Here is a 20,639-nt window from a genome sequence, read left to right as displayed (position 1 = left end):
TAGATTCTAGTTTACAATTCAACTTACCACAAATTTAACTAAATGACATATCTGCCACTATATAATAAAGAAATAGGCATATTCATAACATGTATCTGGATGTTTAATTTTATGTAAAGCCATTTATTTCTTGTTCAATGTCCCTAGATATATTTTATTTGATATTTGGTTAGTGTATTCCTCAGAATTTCTTCTAATATATATTTGTGCCTAGGAGGGAATTTTAAATTATACATGTTCCAAGTATTGGAGAACAAGCATGAGTTGAAAAATAAATAATTGAGGCCTGGATAACATGAGACTCTCCCACACCAAAAGTGTAAAGTATTAAAAGTTAATTTGAAACATGATTTTTTGGAGTTTAATTATTTTAAAAGATGCTTCCAAAACTACTTTGCAATAGCCATATTCATGGAAGGTAAGTTCGCTAGTGCCCACCTTATAGATCAGTAAACTACTTGCAGACAATTTGCAAGGAAAAGCTATCTCATAAGGATATGTTCAAGGTAAGAAATTCATTGGCAGAGACTCATTACTCACTGTTCTAACCTTATTTCCTCACTGTGGATACAGTTTGAAAATTTATTCCTGTGTATGTGTAACACACTATTTTCTACGAGATGTTTAAATAGATACCAAGGTGTAGAGTTCCAGAAATTTGAATATATGCTTCAAACATCTGGAGTTATACATATGGGGAGTATACAGCTGTGTTTATTTCAATGATTACACATTTACATGCATATAATACATTTATTTAAATGTATAATTTCTTATATATGTGAGAATATTCAAACACATTTGTTGTACTTATTTGAATATGCAATTGGAAAAGGATTCAAATAAATAATTCACCATTTTCATTTAAATCTTACAGTATTTATTTGTATAAGGTACTTATTAATATACAATCAGAGCACTTTTTAGTGTAAAACCAAATATTTTTAAAAGATTGAAGTAACAATCGGGATCATGAGTCATACAAATGAAGAAATTTTTTGTACAGAGGTATTCATAGCTAGCAAACTTTCAGAAGAATTTGGAAATTCAGCAGGAGGAGAATAAAAGCATTTGCAATTGGAATGTGTTTCTTTTATTCTAACAATTTTATCATAGTATAGTGGCCATTTTAATTGAATCTCAAAGCACTTATCCAGAGGCATTGTTTTTGTTTGTTTGTTTTTATTTTCTTTCTTACTACCTTATCTGACAAGACAAACACTTCTGGGTATTGGTACAATATAGAACAAAAAAGGATTTTATTATTTTAAAGCTGCACACATGCAAATCTGGTCAAGAGTATTAGTCTCATTTAACTCTACCTTTATTTCTGGAAGAGGAACTGGAGACCAACAAAGGATTTAGAAGGACAGAAAATAAAAGTACCTTTTTAGACTCAATTCCTGGCCCTGATATCTTGGGAGATTTCAGAGGATCTTCCAGTTAGTCTGTTTATACTTGTCCAGTTCTTTTGCATGCTATTTCCTTTCTCAAGGTTTTCTTTTGTTTGTTCGTTTGTTTTTAAAGATTTGATGTGCTGTCCTAGAGAAAAGTGACTTATATTTCAGCAAGAGAAAAATTATATTGGAAGTCACATAATTTTTTTTAAAGAAATTTGAGTTCAATTTATCACAGTATAAAAATAATGACTGCAGGCACTTTTTCATGTGTTGAACGACTGAAGAATAAACGTCACTCACAGCCTCAGTTTCTTCGTTCTTAAGCTGTGGATAATAACATCTCGCAATGGGTGTTTTGAGGATTATATAAGATATAAATCATTCAATTGTCAGATGCTTTGCAAATAATAACTAATAACAATATTTCATTCCAATTTTGTAGGTGTGAAGACTGGGTACCTGGACATATCTCCAAATCTTAGTTGTTGGTCAGATTTCAGGAATCACCTTTCCTAAACTGATTAATCTGTTAAAAGCTTGAATCAGCAAACAACATCGTTTTCAGACAGTTCATTCTTCCATCCAGGGATGCCCCCCCCAGAGTGTGGATGGGGATGTGTGTATGTGTGTTACGTGAGAAAAGTTCAAGAATCAAAAGAACGTATTTCTGTGCTTTATATTGAAAAACAAGTCGCAGTCCTTATTTTCAGTTTCCACGGTCACTTTGCGAAACAGGTATCAGAGCCTGGGAATCGCGTCAAAAGGAAATGCCACAGGTTCCGTGCATTTCCTTCCAGGACCCGCGCAGAGGCGGGAGAGAGAATGACCAATCGGAGCGCAAGTTTAGGCTACTCCCGCCCCTTTCCGTCGAGCCCCGCCTCTTTTCCGTACCGCCCTCTAGGGGTAGGGGTGTGCAGCAGGCTCGTCCCGCCCCCTCCTCTGAGTGACAGGACCGTGGACAGCAACATTTCCAGCCGGACACATAGTTTGTTGGCCCTTGCGTTGGCTGAGCTAAGGTGTGTGTGTCCCGCGAGGGCGAGGGGATTGGGGAGGCCCTGCCCGGGAAGCTCGGGGTCGGGGACTGAAAGCAGGCGCACCTCCTTAGTGGGCCCCCAATGCGTTTAGGAGACGTTCGATCCGCCCCTGGGAGCGGCACTTGGGCGGGCTGGGCGGAGGGGGTGCTCTGTAAGAGGAGGAACCCAGAGCCCGGGAAACCCAGTAGGTACGGTAATAACTTAAGGACCCTTCCCAGAGAGCAGGGAGATCGCGGTGGGGGTGGGGATGGCGGGCGCGGGATTAGTGCGGTGGGTGGGCGTGGCCGCCGTGGTTGCTAAGGAACGCGCGGTTCCCGCCCTGCCAGCGTGTCTGGCGCTGGCTGCTGGGCCCTAGAACCGTAGCCCCACCCACATCCCAAGGCCTTCCACTAGGGTAGGGGCTGGCTCCCGTATGCTGTCAGTTAATTCGCGTCTGTTAATTTCACTGTCCTGATCTCTGCGTCTATAGTTCCCGCTCAGGCCTCCCTCTCTCATGTTACTCTTCTCAACATTTTTTCTCACCTCCCCTTCTAAAATGAACAAGTATCTGCAGACCAAAACATGTGCAGAGAAGGGCTTCAGGCAGCCTTAGGTGGCTTTATTGCCAGGATGGTGGGGCGGGATGGGTCTTTTCCTGGTGTTTGGTGAATCCCTGAACCCACATGGTGTCCATGTGGATGACTAGGAAAAGGGAGATAGAAGATCTGATATCTTCCACCTGGAATTCTTTTTAATTGGTGCTGCTGTTTGAGCTCAATGAGCTTCTCAGGAAGTTGAGGCAGTTCATTATTGGACATGCCCTAATATATGATCTCCCTTTCGGACCCTATTATGGAGAAGGGTGGTACTAACCCTATAAAGCCCTCTTTTGCGTCACTGTCCCATATTTAATGATTACAGCAGAACAAACATTCCAGAGAGAAAATACAAAGGAGCTAAGAGTCTGCTTTTACTTCCTTCTGCTAGGTTTACTGTATAAATCCCCAAGAAGGAAGCTTGTACTACTTGTTACCACTGGGAAGAAGACTGGCCTAAAAGTCAGGAATGTAGCAGAGTCTGGAAATATTTGCCCTTGGGCAGTAACCCTCATAACTGTTTTCTCATCTGGAAAGTGGAGATACTTATGTGCCCTTTATTTCTAAAAAGTAAGGAGGAATAATTGGTTGTGAAAGTGTTATTAAAGTAATGATCTACACGAATGTAAACTGTTATTGATTACACTTTTAATCTATCTTTTTGTCTCTATGATCTCTTTTGTTGATTCTGTATTAGTTCTTGTTAGTACCTGAAATGTCTTGCATGATATATATTTCTTTCCATTGACACCACTAGATTTTTTTCAAGTATATTCATAGCCTGAAAGAATTGGTAAAGAGTACTTTCTAATTCAACGATGAGTGAGCTTTTTGGTGTCATATACCATTGACTCTCCCCTTAGAAAAAAACACAATTACAAGCATAAGTGGACCTTGGATAAAGAACATCTGTTTTTGATCAACTTCTTGAGGGTTAAGGAAATTACTCTCCCACCTTACCTCACTCCAAAGAGTGAGTAATTTATATCCAAAACTACTTGGCTGGGAGCAGAATTGGGTCTCTTTCCTTTCTTACACAGTGCATCTCACTGTAGCTTACCTTAGTTCATGGTCTTCAGTGAATCCTTTTTCTTTTCTTTTCTTTTCTGTATTTAGTATTTAACAAACATGAGCTACCAATGATCAATAAACTGTTGCTGTCTTTCAAAAACATGTAAATTGTATTTTATTCCAGATGCCCTTTGATCATCCTCTTAAAGAATATTTTTATATTTAAGCAAGTAAAAGATAAATTATTGTCAAATATTTTGGGAAAATATAAAATTTTATTTATGTAATTCTCTCTTCTATGAAAGTCCATTTTGGACAAAGAAAAGCTGATTACTTTTAGTGTATGCTACTAGAATTATTTAATTTAAACGAATGATCTTTTATAACATTATAATTTCCCGTGTCTAAAAAATATTGTGTTTGACTCCACTTTGGCTCTTTTCCTGTTTTCTGTATTAAAATGGAAGGCTAGAAATAGAGATATTTTGTTTGTTAATGTACCTTTATCTAGCTTGATCGGTAAAAGTGGGCATCAGTAGTAGATACTATCATTAGACAGAGAAAACAATGAAAAGGAAAAATATATAGCTTTTGTAATAAACATAAGAGTATTTAGGAGCACTGATTGTTTAGCACTTATAATTTTATTCGAACTGTTTAATATTTATTCCTTTGTTTACTCAACTCACTTCATTTCTAGTGGAGAAACTAGAATAAAGACAAACTGATTATAGCAAGAATTCTAATGGAATTAAAGTTTTATGGCCTCAATAAATAATAGCTCTTCTCTCGAATTTGTAAACAGACAGGTGGAGTTGGCAAGATCTGCTTCCTTACTACAGAGCTGATTGGACATAGTGCTTTCAGTGGGAGACCAAAAATGAGTACTAGAACTTCCTTCCCCTTTTTAGCTCCACTCCCTTTCTCAGAACCTAGACTTTAGTCCAGTGAGAGAAAACTTCAGTTTAAAGAACAGATGCACTTACTCAGAATTGCTGGTCTGTATGATCCAGGGCAGAGAGGGAAAAAAAAGAAGATAAACCCCTAGTGTTTACAGGTTTATAACAGGTTATCTCTACCCATTGGAATAATACGGGCCAAAGGATTTCAGCTACGGATCATGTAACTCCCCTGTTGGGAAGCTGTGAATACAGAGTGGGATCTGAGGCCAGGACTGTTAATCTAGTGCTCTGGTTTTTCATCCTGGAGTGTACCTCTGGGCCATTTGAAATATGTGGAGGTGTTATTAAATTATTATGATATCTTTAAAAGCTACTGACTTTTAGGACCCTGACATTTAAGGATGCTGAATATTGTATAATGTAGAGGTCCACCAGCTCAATGAAAGCTTTCCTTCCCCTACTCCAATGCCAAAATCATCTCCAGACTATTCCAGTGGAAGTTCCTCCATATAGAAACATGAAACTAGGCCAAATTTCACCCTAGTCTTTGTTCATATGTGCCATGTTTTTTCTTTCTTTTTATTTTTTTTAATTGAAGTGTAGTTGATTTACAATATTAGTTTTAGGTTTACAACAGAGTGATTCAAAATTTTTATAGATTATACTCCACTTAATGTTATTATAAAATATTAGCTATATTTCCTGTGTTGTACAATATATCCTTGTGTCATATTTATTTTATACATAGTAGTTTATACCACTTAGTCCTCTATCCCTATCATGCCCCTACCTCTTCCAATCTCCCCACTGGTAACCACTAGTTTGTTCTCTGTGAATCTGTTTCTGTTTCATTATATTCATTTGTTTGTTTTATTTTTTTGACTCCACATGTAAGTGGTAATTTACAGTATTTGTCTTTCTCTGTCTGACTTATTTCACTAAGCATAATACCCTCTAGGCCCATTCATGTTGTCACAAATGGAAAGATTTCATTCTTTTTATGGCTGAGTAATATTCCATTGTATATATACACACCACATCTTCTTTATCCATTCATCTATTGAGTATCTACCATGTTTTTGATATCAATAGATTTGACTCTAAATGTGAAGGTCTTAATAAAAACACTGCTTAGAATGTAGTTATTTTTTGGTATTCTCTCAGAATGACTAAAATTACATTAATGGAAAATAGCAATACATAGTTCATCGTATTTAATATCCTTAAGACTGAATATATCCTTACTGAACATATAAGAATCATAGGCTCCTAGAGCTAAATTTTTTTCATCCCTATTATATACATTTAATTCTTTCTTATATGGTACAAGTGTTAAGTATCTTTGCAACAATATAGTGATTAGGTATATATTTTCATCAAAAAGAAAAGATGACTTCTTAGCTTACTTTTTAGTTTTGAAATGTTAACAATAGAAAGATAAATACTCTGTACTCAGTGGTTTAACAAACTCTGTTGTGTTGAATCAGAAGGTGGAGACAGTTCTGTAAATGAGAGGATCTTTTCAATTTCATGGTTTTCAAGCCATTAAACATGGAGAATGAAGCAGGAATAAAGTAGCTTAGTTCTTCTATAGTAGTATTATGTAGGACAAAGTGCAAAAACAGCAGACCAATTAGATTGAACAACTTAAAATTTTGGGGAAGATGAAGGGAAGATAGTTTAATACAAAAAGCATTTTTTACATACTTTGAATTTTAAAATATTCAAATATTGCAAGATATAGAATAAGAAATTATATGGATACCTGTGACAAAATCCTAATTGTAGATTACAGTTTATAACCTACACCAGCTAGAAAGTGCGCTGGACTGAAAGTTTTAGACTTGGCTCCAGCAATAGATATATCATTTGTTGGGTTTTATAATGTCTCCAGGCATCAAGTTCCTTATTTGTGAATAGAAAGAGTTGAAGATTTATTGTTTTCTACCAGTTTTTTCTGAAGAATATGCTTGAGTATTGTGAAAATTCTCATTATTCACAGTGATTCACTTATAGCAGTTTATAGCACTGAATCTTTCTGGGCAGGAGTGTATTAGATATTTTTTAGGTATAATTTTAAAAAGAATATCCCAGTTCCTGATTTCATTTTGTCTGTTCATAGAGGTCTATTCTCTGTCTCTTCTCCTTCCCTCAACATCTCCCTCACCCTCCACACATGCACACACTTGGAAAACCCTGGGCTATGTAGAAATGATCTATACAGGCTCTTTCAATGCCAGGACTTTCTGGATAAATTCAGCATTTGAAATGAATAAAGTAGAACAAAAAATTCCCACAAAACCAGGGAAAAGGAAATTGGCAGAATACTCATAGGCATACCTGTGAAAATCTGAGAAGAATTTTAAGCTAAGGAAGAATATTTGAAGGAATTTTTTGATATCTAACATATGCAAGAATGCATAGCCTCTATGGATAGGAGAACTTCATATAAAAAGAGCAACAATTAAGTGACACTAGGAAGAGAATAAGATAAAAAGAGGACAAAAAAACTGAAAAATGTGAGAACTGTATTAGTTTTATATTCATGCTGTATAATTTCTATATTTCAAAGTCTGATATAGGTTTTACTGGGCTGAAATCAAGGTATTGGCAGGGATGCATTCCTTTCTGGGGGCTCTGGGAGAGACTGTTTCCTTGCCTTTTCCAGCTTCTGGAGGCTACCCACATTCTTTGGTTTATGGCTCCCGTCCTCCATCTTCAAAGCCAGCAACATTGCATCTCTCTGACTATTCTTTTGTAGTCAAATACATTATGACCACAACTAGGAAAACTTAACAACATTTAAAGACTCAGCTGGATAATCCAGGAGGTTCTTCATTTAATCACATCTGCAAAGTTCCTTTTGCAATGTAAGGTAACATATTCACAAGTTCTAAGAATTAGAACTTGGACATCTTTGAGGAGGGACATTTCTGCCTATCACAATAACATATTAAAAGTTCATATTTGAGGTAGTAAAGAGCAGAACTGATGTTACAGTAGAAAATCTAATGTGTGGAGAATAGACTTGAAAAAATGTCCTAGCTGAAATACTGAATGCATGAAAAGAGAGAAAGATGAAGTCCATTATATGAACATTTGGAATATCTGAAGGAGAGACTAGAAAATAGCTAATTGTTCCTAAACAAGAGAACAGAACATTTGAAAAAAAGTAACAAACAAAGGGATAACAGGAAATAAAAGTTTTATTAACTAAAAAATGACCAATGTATGCAGAAAGGATATTTCTTATATGAGATGTAACAACTCAGAGACACAATATCAAAATTTTTTTCAAATTATAATGATAAAGGAAAAAAATTTTCATATATATAGAAAGAGAGAAAAAATTGTATATTATTATCAGGAAACAAAAATTAAGCTGGTCTCAGACTTCTTTTCTGTAGTATTAAATACGAGATGACAACAGAGCAACATTTTTAGAGTTTAAAACAAAATTCCATGCAATCTGTTTTGTTCACACACAGCGACAGAAAACCACTCTTAAGTATATAAAGAACTCTAAACTACATACTTTTTGCTTTGGGGAGGAAAAGGACAATAATTTATAAGAAGCTGATACAATATAAATACAAAAGTGACGGTATATTAAAAAACAAACAAAATTGATGATATATCTCAGAGCCCTAGAATATAGAGGTGGCTTTAATAATTAAGTTAAGTCTAGTTAAAAATTCAAATGTAACAAAAAAAACTGCATGAGAAGATATATAATGTAAAAATTAATTCAGCAACAGCAACGTAAATTTAAATAAAACATTGTGATTTTTTGATTTATTTATGCCAGAGCTGAAACGTGGTAATTCAAGAGTATGAATAGATTAAAAAATAAACCATAGCTCAGCAAACTATGACCTGGAGCCCACCCACATCTGGCTTGTTTTTGTAGGACCCATGAACCAAGAATAGTTTTTATGTTTTTAAATGGTTGAAAAGAATCAAAACAATGATATTTTGCAATGTGAAAATTATATGAAATTCCAACTTTATTGTTTATAATTAAAGTTTTATTGGAACACAGCTACACTCATTTGTTTACATATTGCCTATAGCTGCTTTTGTGTTAAAACAGCAGTGTTGAGTAATTGCAACAGAGATGTAAATGTGGTGCTCTCATAGTAGCTTTGCATTGCTTCTCAGAGCACTACAAATCACAGTGACAAAATTGAGTTATAACTTAATTTTGTCTCTTGACCTGCAGAGCCTAAAATATTTATGATCTGGCCCTTTACAGAAAAACTTTGCAACTCCTAACCTAAACTGTATATATGGACTTTAGTGTATAAGACTGAAACTTTCTTTTCAATTCACGGTACCCAGATTTACTGTTATTGCCCTTCAATGTTCTACTTACCCTAGCAACTCTTTGGTCTTATACGGACTTGGGTTAAAACCAAGAATCTACTGTTCTTTATATTTAATAATCCAAATTTTCTCTTTTTCACCTCTGTGCTTTAGAAAATTCATGTAAAGATTTTAGAATATCACTTCCAAAGACAAAAATCAGTTAATACTGCAATACTGTAAGAAGAAAAAATGAATACTTTACTATTGTATGCCAAAATTCTATGTGCTTATAGAGATAGATAAGCATGTACTACATTTAATAAGTAGGTTGTATGTCAATCATTTAATAATCAAATATTTGTTTGGCAAGTATAGGTGAATTATTTCAGAAGTAGTGACATTGAAACAAGGTTTTGAAGGATATTTGTAAATTTAAGGTAGTTAAGTCTGGGGCTAAGGTAACATGGAGAATAAGATTTGTAAAGCCACTAAGCTGTCAGTAGGGTAATGTGATTGGGAAATGTAAGAAATTCAGTAGCTGGAACAGAATTTGGAAAAAAAAGTGGCTGGAGTTGAGGCAATAAGACCTGCTAGCCCAGGCCAAGAAGGCTATTAAATGTCAGTGCAAAGCAATTCTCATCTTGTGGGCAATGAGGATCCATTTCAGATTTTTGAACTGTAGAGCAACATGATCAGATTAGTATTTAGAATAATGGTTCTTAAATTTTTCAAGTACAGCACTCCCTAAAATTCTTTAATGTTATGACTTATAACTTCATGAAGCAAAAGTTGCCTTGGTATATACCCATTTATGTTATATTTATAACAGTTTTTCCTCTGAGGGGGATATATAAACAATCCCCCAATTTCTTTTCTCCATTTTACAGATGTAAAGTCTATATCTCAGATAAATGATCTGAACACACTCTTCCTTGTAGAGGAAAGTGAGTGTGCTCTGTGATTAGACAGATTTGATTTCAAATCTCCACCCTTACCTTGTTAACTGCATGCTTGGAAAAGTCACCTAATCATTAGAAAACCTAGTTTTCCCAGTTGGGGTTAATTGTACTTATCCCACAGGAATATTATGAGAATTTCTGATAATGCATGCGCTATGCTTAACACAGTAAATGGAAACTGCTGATATTATTATTATTACTAATATTAATCATCATCATTATAAGGCTTCAACACCCATTATTCACATTTTCAAAACACAAAAGTTTTGAAAAATTATTTTTTTCTAAGTTTTCACAAACTAATTGGAGGCAAACCATCTTTGAAATGACAAGGTACTGCTTACATAGTATTTATTTTTCTAGTCAGTGTCAATATTGATAAGATTTTGCTGTGAAGTATTGATGTGCTGCCCCTATAGTCCTCTAAGAGTGTCATGTAATTATGGTAGACATGGGACATATTACCTTTCTGTAGTCTCCAAAACACATCTCGCCCATTTTATTTTATTTTTATTTTATTATTTATTTATTTATTAGAATTTCTAAAAAAAATTTTTTTTAAATTAAAAAAAATATTTAAAGTCTTTTAAAAAGACTTTAAAAAATCTGGACCATCCTTAAAGTCTTTATTGAATTTGTTACAATATTACTTCTGTTTTACGTTTTGGTCTTTTGGCTGCGAGGCATGTGGGATCTTAGCTTCCTGACCAGAGATCGAACCCGCACCCCCTGCATTGGAAGGCAAAGTCTTAACCAGTGGATCACCAGGGAAGTCCCTCAAACATTTTAGATAAGGACTACAAATCTATATTATTGTGATTCTTTTATTTTAATAATAGCTTCATTGAGATATGATTCACAATCATAAAATTTATCATTTTAAAGTGTACAATTCAGTGAGTTTTAGCATATTCACAGAGTTGTGCAATCACTACTATCTAATTTTAGAATATTTTCATCACCTCAGAAAGTACCCACTATCAGTCACTCCCCATCTGTTCTGCTCTCACCCTCACCGTTAATCAAACTTTTTCTGTCTCTATAGATTTTCTCATTATGAACATTTAATATAAAGAGAACAATAGGAATGATGAATTAATTGGACTTTTGTGAATGGTTTCTTTCATTTAGCATAATGTTTTCAAAGTTCATCCATGTTGTACCATGTATCAATATTTCATTACTTTTTATGTTGAAATAATATTCAATCATGGTTATACCACATTTTGTTTATCTATTTATCATGGATTGTTTTCACTTTCTGGCTATAAGGATAATGCTGCTATTTACATTTGTGTACACATTTTAATGGGAACATACATTTTCATTTCTTTCACATATATATCTGGGAGTGGAATTACTGGGTCACATGGCCATTCCGTTTAGTTTTTTGAGGAACAACCAAACTGTTTTCCAAAATGGCTGCACCATTTTGCTTTCCCACAAACAATGTATGAAGGTTCTAGTTTCTCCACATCCACAGCAACACTTCTTATTATCTGTCTTTTGGTATAGCCATCCTAGTGGGTATGATTTGAATTGTGATTTTGATTTGAATTTCCCTAATAACTGATGATACTGGGTATCTTTTCATGTGCTTATTGGCAATTTGTATTTATTCTTTGAGGAAATATCTATTCAAATCCCTTGCACATTTTAAAATTGTTATTTGTGTTTTTACTTTTGTAAGCGTTCTTCATATATTCTCTGTATATGACCCTTATCAGTTATACAAATTGAAAATATTTTCTCCCATTCTGTGGGTTGTCCTTTCATTTTCTTGATCATGTCTTTTGGAATACAAAAGTTGTTTTATTCTGATGACGTCCGATTTACCTATCTTTTATTTTGTTGCTTGTGCTTTTCATGTTGTTTCTAAGAAACTATTGCCTAACACAAGGTCATGAAGTTTTACTTCTGTGTTTTCTTCCAAGCATTTTATAATTTCAGCCTTTACATTTAGGTCTGTGACTTGGTTTGACTTAATTTTTGTGTATGGTATGAAGTAGGAGTTCAACTTTATTCTTTTGCAGCATCATTTTTTTTTAAAAACTATGCTTTCATATTGTGATGCTTGACCTGAATTATCATCATTATTTTCAAATAGTCTAAAAATTGCAAGCTATTTTTTAATTGAAATACAGTACGTATGTATGTACAGTATGTATTGAATACATACAGTACAGTATGTATTGAAATACATTATGAAATGATCACCACAATAAGTCTAGTAACCATCTGTCCCCATACAAAAATATTATTGACTGTATTCCTTATGCTGTAACTTATTTATTGTATAACTGGAGTTTGTATCTCTTAATTCCCTTCACCTATTTCACCCACCTCCCCACCTCTCTCCCTTCTAGTAACCACCCATTTGTTCTTTGCATCTATGAGTCTCTTTTCATTTTGTTTTGTTTGTTTGTTTGTTTTCTTAGATTCTGCAGGTAAGTGAGATCATGCAGTATTGGTCTTTTTCTTCACCTGATTTATTTAACTTAGCATAATACCCTCTTGATTCTTTTGCATATAGCTATCCAGTTTCCCCAACACCATTTATTGAAGAGGCTGTCTTTTCCCCATTATGTATTCTTACCTCTTTTACCTCTTTTGTCATAGATTTATTGATCGTATAAGTGTGCATTTCTTTCTGGACTCTGTTCTATTCCATTGATCTGTGTGTCTTTTTTTGTGCCAGTATCATACTGTTTTGATTACTGTAGTTTGTAGTGTAGTTTGAAATCAGGGAGGGTGATACCTCAAGGTTTGTTCTTCTTTCTCAAGATTGCTTTTGACTATTCTGGGTCTTTTTGTTTTTCCATACAAATTTTAGAATTGCTTGTTCTAGTTTGGTAAAGAATCCTTTGGGGTTTGATAGGAATTGCATTGACTCTGTTGATTGCCTTGAGTAGTATGGTCATTTCAACAATATTAACTATTTCAATCCATGAGCACAGTATATTTTTCAATTGTTTGTGTGGCTTCAGTTTCTTTCATCAATGTCTTATAGTTTTCTGAGTACAGGACTTTTACCACCTTGGTTAGATTTATTTCTAGGTATGTTATCCTTTTAAATGCAATTATAAATGGGATTGTTTTCTTAATTTCTCTTTTTGATAGTTCATTGGTAGTATATAGCTATGCAACAGTTTTTGTATATTAACTTTATTGAATTCATTGGTGAGTTCTAATAGTTTTGCGGTGGTGTCTTTAGGATATTCTATGTATTTATATATGTATATAAATTATATAGTATATACATATTTTATATATATTTATATATATTCATGTCATCTGTAAACAGGGACAGTTTTACTTCCTCCTTTCCAATTTGGATTTCTTTTATTTCTTTTTCTTTTCTCATTGCTGTGGCTATGACTTCTGATACTAGGTTGAATAAAAGTGGCAAGAGTGGGCATCTTTATCTTGTTCCTGGTCTCAGAGTAAATGATTTCAGCTTTCCACCATTGAGTATAATGTTGGCTATAGGTTTGTTATACATGGCCTTTATTATGTTGAGGTACGTTCCCTCTATACCCATTTTTGTCGAGAGTTTTTATCACAAACAGATGTTGAATTTTGTCAAAAGCTTTTTCTACATCTATTGAGATGATCATTTTTTTTTAAAATTTGATAATGTAATGTATCACATTGATTGATTTGTGAGTATTGAATCATCTTGTGTCACTGTGATAAATCCCACTCGATCATGGTGTATGATTCTTTTAATGTATTGTTTGATTTGTTAATATTTTTTTGAGGATTTTTGCATATATGTTTATCAGTGGTGTTGGCCTGTAATTTTCTTTTTTGTGGTCTCTTTTGCTGGTTTTGGTATTCAGGGTGATGTTAGCCATGTAAGATGAGTTTGGAAGTGTTCCTTCCTCTTCAATTTTACAAATAGTTTGAGAAGGATCAATGTTAACTCTTTAAATATTTGGTAGAATTCATCTATGAAGCCATCTGGGCCTGGACTTTGTTAAGAATACTTTTTTTTATTACTGATTGAATTTGTTAATTAATGATTGAGTAAATATTAATTTATTTATTAATGACTGAATGTCATTACTTGTAATTGGGGTCTTCATATTCCATTGGCCAAAAAGTTCATTCAGCTTTTTCCATTACATCTTGCAGAAAAAGATGTATGTTTTCCCATATGTCTTACAGAAAAACCCAAACGAACTTTTTGGCCAACCCAATATTTTCTAAATTCTTCCTGATAAGTCTTGGGAGATTGTACATTTCTAGAAATTTATTCATTTCTTCTAGGTTGGCACATAATTGGTTGTAGTAATCTCTTATGAGCCTTTGTATTTCTGTGGTGTCAGTTGTAACATCTCCTTTTTCATTTTTCAATTTATTTGGGCCCTCTCTGTTTTCCTTGATGAGTCTGTCTAATGGTTCATCCATTTCGTTGATCTTTTCAAAAAACCAACCCTTAGTTTTATTGAACTTTTCTCTCTCTCCCTCTTTTTATTCTGTTAAGTCTCTGTTTTATTTATGTCTGCTCTGATCTTTGTTATTTCTTTCCTTCTACTAACTTTGGATTTTCTTAGTTCTTTATTTTCTATCACTTTAGGTGCAAGACCAGATTGTTTCTTTCAGATTTTTTTGTTTCCTGAGGTAGGCTTGTATCACTGTCAACTCCCATCTTAGAACTACTTTTTCTGCATCCCACAGATTTTGGATTGCTGTGTTTCCATTTTTGTTTGTCTTCAAGTATTTTTTTACTTCATTTGATTTCCTCTATTACTGATTGGTTATTTAAGTAACATATTGTTTAGCTTCCACCATGCTTGTGTTTTCTGTAGTTTTTTTTTTCTTGTAATTGATTTCTAGTCTCATAGTGTTTGATGGAAAAAGATGCTTGATATGATTTTAGTCTTCTTAAATTTATGAAGACTTATTTTGTGGCCTAGGATGTGATCTATTATGGAGAATGACCCATGTGCACTTGAAAAAAAATGTGTATTCCATCGTTTGGGGATGGAATATTTTATATGTATCTATTAATTTCATCTGCTCTAATGTGTCATTTAAGGCCAGTGTTTTTTTTTACTGATTTTCTGTCTGAATGCTCTGTCCTTTAATATAAGTGAGGTGTTAAAGTCTTCTACTATTGTATTACTGTAAGTTTCACCCTTCATAGTGGTTAATACTTGCTTTATTTATTTAGGTGCTCCCATATTGGGTACATTTATATTTACAATTGTTATATCTTCCTGTTGGGTTGATCCCGTTATCATTATGTCATATCATACTTTGTTTCTTATTACAGTTTTTGTTTTAAAATCTATTTTGTCTATTAGTGCTACCTCAGTCTTTTTTGTTTCAATTTTCATAGAGTACTTTTTTTTCATTTCCTTACTTTCAGTCTCTGTGTGTCTTTAGAACTGTAATGACTCTAGTAGAAAGCATATGTATGAATCTTAATTTTTTAATCCATTCAGTTACTCTATGTCTTTTGATTGGAGCATTAAGTCCATTTAAATTTAAAGCAATTCTTGATATGCATGTACTTATTGCCATTTTATTAATTGTTTTGGGGTTGTTTCTGTAGTTTGTTTTTTTTTTCTCCTTTCTTCTTTTGCTTCCCTGTTGATTTGATGGCTATCTTAGTGTTATGTTTAGATTCCTTTCTCTTTTTTTGTGTTGGTATCTATTTTAGGTTTTTGATTTGTGGTTACCCTGTGGTTCATATATAACAACCTATATACATATATATACACATATGTATTGTGTATGTATGTGTGTGATTATTTTAAGTTGATGATCTCTTAAGTTTGAAGGCATTCTAACTGCCTTGTATTTTTATTCCCCCACCACCATGTTTAATGTTTTTGATATTATATTTTTGTTTTTGTGTCCCTTAACTATTGTGGATATTGATGATTTTACTACTTTTGTCTTTTAATCTTCCTACTTTATAAGTGGTTGATTTACTGTATGTTTGCCTTTATCAGTGAGATTTTTTTTTCCTTTCATAAGTTTTATATTTCTAGTTGTGGCCTTTTCTGATTAAAGGAGTCCCTTTAATATATCTTTTAGAACTGGTTTGGTGGTGCTGAAGTCTTTTAGCTTTTGCTTGTCTGTAAAACTTTTGATCTCTCTATGAATTCCGAATGAAAGCCATGCCAGAGTATTTTTAGTTGTAGGTTTTTCCCTTTCATCATTTAAAATATATTGTGCCACTACCTTCTTGCCTTCAGAGTTTCTGCTAAAAGTCAGCTGATAGCCTTATGGGAGTTCCCTTATACATAACTTGCTGCTTTTAATAACCTTATGGGAGTTCCCTTATATATAACTTGTTGCTTTTAACTTGCTGCTTTTAATATCCTTTGTTGTCATTAATTTTTGCTATTTTATTTATAAAGTGTCTTGGCATGAACCTTCTTGTGTTCATCTTGTTTTGGAATCTCTGTGCTTCCTGGACTTGGATGTCTGCTTCCTTCCCCAAGTTAGGGACTTTTCAGCTATTATTTCTTTAAATAAGTTATCTGCTCTTTCTTCTCTTTATTCTGTGACTCCTATAATGTGAATGTCAGTTTGCTTGATGTTGTCCAAGAGATCTGTTAGACTATCCTAATTTAAAAAAATTTTTTTTTTTTTCTGTTCAGCTTGGGTAATTTCTAGTAGTCTATCTTCCAGATTGCTGATCTGTTCCTCTGTATCTAATCTACTATTGATTTCTTCTAGTAAATTTTTTTTATTGCAGTTATTGTAATCTTTGCTCTGTTTCTTCTTTATATTTTCTAGCTCTTTGTTGAACTTCTCATTGTGTTCATCCATTCTCCTCCTGCATTTGGTGAGCATATTTATAATCATTACCTTGAACTCTTTATTGGGTAGATTACTTATCTCCCCTTTGTTTAGGTCTTTTTCTGAGATTCAACTTGTTCCTTCATTTGGGACATATTTCTCTGTTGCCTCATTTTTCCCAGTTCTCTGTGTTTATTTCTACATGTTAGATCAGTCAATTATGTTTCTTCATCTCGGAGAAGTGGCCTTATGTAAGAGATATCCTGTGTAGTCCAGCAGCATGTTTCCCTCTGGTCCCCAGAACTATATGTCTTAGGGGTGTCCCATACATGGGCTGCATGTGCCCTCTGTTGTGGCAGGGCTGACTACCATGGTCATGCTGGTAGGTGAGGCTGGCCCCAACCCAGTTGGCTGAGAAGCCACATGTTGTGTGGTAGCTGCAGGCCTGCTAGGGGATGGAATGAGCTCCCCATGCAGTTGGTTGTACAACCTGGGGAAAATAGGACTGCTGCTCGCCTGCTGATGTGTGGGGCTGAGTACTAGCATGGTTGTTTGCCTGGTCCAGGTGGGCACTGAGCTGGCACTGGCCTGCTAGAGAGCATGGCCAAGTCTCTGGGCGGCTGTCCACACAGTCCAGGGAGGCATGGGTCTCTTGGTATCCCACTGATGGCTTGAGGGAGGATTCCAAAATGGGGATTGACAATGCTGGTGGTATTGCTGTAGAATGAGCTCCCAGAAATGGTTGTTGCCAGCTTCTCCATCCCCATGGGGAGTCCCAGTTACCTCCTGCCTCTCTGGGAGGCTCTCCAAGATCAGCAAGTGGGTTTGACCCAGGTTCCTCTTAGACTACTGCTTCTGTGCTGGGATTCAGAACATGTGAAGTTTTGTACATGCCCTTTCAGAGCAGAGAGTTTGTTTCCTATAGCTGTCTGGCTCTCCCAAACATAAGACTTGCTGGTTTTCAAAGCCAGACATTTGAGGATTTGTCTTCCTGGTGCAGGACCCCTAGGCTAGGGAGCTTAGTGTGGGGCTCAGGCCTCTTATTCCTTGGGGAGGAACTCTAAGATTTTGATATTTTTTCATTTGTCGTTTGACAACCTGAGGAAGTGTGCTGACTATACCACATCTCTGCCTCTCCTATTCATCTTCTTGTGGTCCCTTCTTTATATGTTTAGTTGTGAAAAATCCTATATGCTAGTCTTCATGTTGTTCTCATGGAGAATTGCTCTGTAAGTAGTTGTAATTTTGGTGTGTCCGTTGAACTCCAGGTGAGTTCATGGTCTTCCTACTCCACCATCTTGGCCACCTCTGCAAGCTATTTTTAATGATATAATTACAATTAGTAAAACTTGTATTCTCAAATACTTTGAGTTAGATTTTATGTTGATTATTATTGTTAGACAGCAGTTTGGAACCACTTAAATTTGATACTCTTATCTATGTGAGAGCAATTGTGGCATAAAGCTAGAGATAAGTTCAGTGCCTGGCACATAATAAGTATTTAATAAATATTCATTGAACAAAAATGAATAAACCATACATTATTTGAATGTTTTCCGTGTTGCTTTTTAATTGACATTTGGTTTAGAAAGTAACATGTACTTAACAATTATGGTTGAATAAATATATTTATAGGTCAACTCTACAAATTGCAATAACAGAAAATAAATTAAAATTAGTCTCTACATTCATATTTAAGTCTAAAATATAGTGGAAACATCTCTTAGTACTTTTCAGATAATCACTATACAATGAACCATTCTTCAAGTGTGATCTGCGGAAATAGTGTTACTATTTATTACAGTGGAAGGGGGTCTTTACTTAAATAAATTTAGGACACATTGGGTCAAGTAAATTTAAATAGGCTTTTCTATTATAGGACTTCTCAGAGCTTTTTTATGAAAGTGTACCTTGTGTAAAGGGGGAATAGTATGCAATGTTTTTCAAGTATACATGGCCATAGAAACTTAATTTGAATGAACATATAACAGAGTTAGCAAACCACAAACCACAACTTGGAAAATGCTACCACAGTGATTTTATTTTGTGGACGTTAAGGAACTGGAGATCATCCATTTAATATTTCCATATACTCTGTTTTGGATTCCAGTAAGAAAAAGCAACCAAGAGTATTATTATTGGTATCTGGAGTTGAATTTTCCAGGAATGCGAGCGCAGCTTCCTCAGTAAAGATCTTGCCTTTGGAAACATCTTACCCCTTGACATCTCTCCAGAGTTAAGACTTGGCAGCCTCAAGGACACAGCACAAGGTGTGTTTATTTGATTTAACATTTGGCAAAAGGTGTTTTGACTTGTGGTTTGTTTTCTTTCACTTTGTTTTTCTTGTTTTGGTTTGTTTGTTTTTGGCAATGAACTTGAGTTTGGAATTAGTTCTTTTTTATGGGAGGGAAGATTACAATGGGGAAATGTTTTTACTTGGATTTATTTTATGATTTTGGGTAAATCCAAGAAAATGAAGCAAGATCCATAAAACTATAAAATTTTATCTGATTAATTTGTTAAATCATTTAGTATTATTAATTGTCTATGAGAATTTGTTGCCACATTAAATATTTGATCTCTCTTGATGTTTGATACACTATGATACTTTGATACATAACTATATGTTGATAATTATATATTGGTTAAAATCAATGTCCCTGCATAGTAAGTAATGAACAAATTAAGATCATCATAAAATATCTATTATTCAACATTATTTTAAATCTTTCTTGATTAATTGGTATATCTATGTCTCACATGTTTTGTGGAGAGAGGAAATATGTTATAAATGGAAGAAAATGGGCCCCGATTATATCTGTGACCCTATCTTCTACTCTCTTCTTCCACCCCTCATTCTAATTAGAACTCTTCAATAGCTCCCCATTTCACTCAAGACAAAAGCTAAAGCTTTGAAACTGGCCTGTATGTCTCTGCAAGACCTGGCTCCTTGTTACCTCTCTAATCTCATCCCTAACTACTCACTTGCTTAGCCATACTGTCTCCCTTGTTGTTATTTGAACATGACAGGCGTGTTCCCATCTCAGGGTTTTTCCATTATTTTCTCTACTGAATTGCTTTCTCCCTGATATCTGCATGACCAATTTATTTACTTTCTTTTGGGTTGTTATTAAAAGGTCACTTTCTAAATGAGGTCTTACGTGGTCACCATCCAAAATATCCCTGCTCTGTGTTTTCTACTTAGCATTTATCTTATCTAATAAACTGTGTATTTTATACTTATTTGTCTTGCTTACTGTCATTATCATTTGCAAGAATATTAGTTATTCCTATGAGGGCAAGGGGTTTTGTTTGCTCTGGTTTTATTCTAGCCACCAGAGTAGTCCCTGGCCTTTGATGAGTGAATGAATGAATGCTTAATTTAGCAAATATTTTTTAAGGACTTACCATGAGCAGTGCTAGTTGGTGAGGATAAGGAATGAAATACACAGTTCCTGCCCTCAGAAGTACACTTTGAAGGGAGGTAGAAATTGCAGCAGTATGAACAGAACATTATCATTACTTGGGGAAGCAACATTTAATCAGACTGTGTTGGGCTCATGAAAGTCTTCCTGAAAAATGTAACCCTTTGAATCACTCAAATAGCCTAGGTTATGCTGTAGGAACAAAGAAGCCCAAAGCTCAGTATCTTTCTTTTTTAAATTTTTATTTTATATTGGAGCATAGT

The 20,639-nt window shown here is 34.5% G+C and overlaps 1 protein-coding gene across 5 annotated transcripts in view; it reads left to right on the top strand.

The window, feature by feature from the left end:
* The first annotated feature begins 2,329 nt into the window (after window positions 1–2,329).
* TRIQK (triple QxxK/R motif containing) overlaps window positions 2,330–20,639 on the top strand; it is a 98,004-nt gene continuing 79,694 nt past the window's right edge. Inside the window, exons 1-3 of one of the 5 annotated variants that reach the window (XM_032610461.1) lie at window positions 2,330–2,416; window positions 3,401–3,579; window positions 19,062–19,221. The gene's annotated coding sequence lies outside the window, so the exon portion shown is untranslated. Of the gene's footprint in view, window positions 2,417–2,562; window positions 2,623–3,400; window positions 3,580–19,061; window positions 19,222–20,639 lie in introns of those variants that run through there. The other 4 variants (XM_032610462.1, XM_032610463.1, XM_032610464.1 and 1 more) reach the window with 4 other exon arrangements.

This window comes from Phocoena sinus, chromosome 17, assembly GCF_008692025.1.
Source record: "Phocoena sinus isolate mPhoSin1 chromosome 17, mPhoSin1.pri, whole genome shotgun sequence".
Classification (NCBI taxonomy): Eukaryota; Metazoa; Chordata; class Mammalia; order Artiodactyla; family Phocoenidae; genus Phocoena; species Phocoena sinus.
Note: the sequence above shows the minus strand (reverse complement) of the source record. Positions and strands in the feature narration are given on the sequence as shown.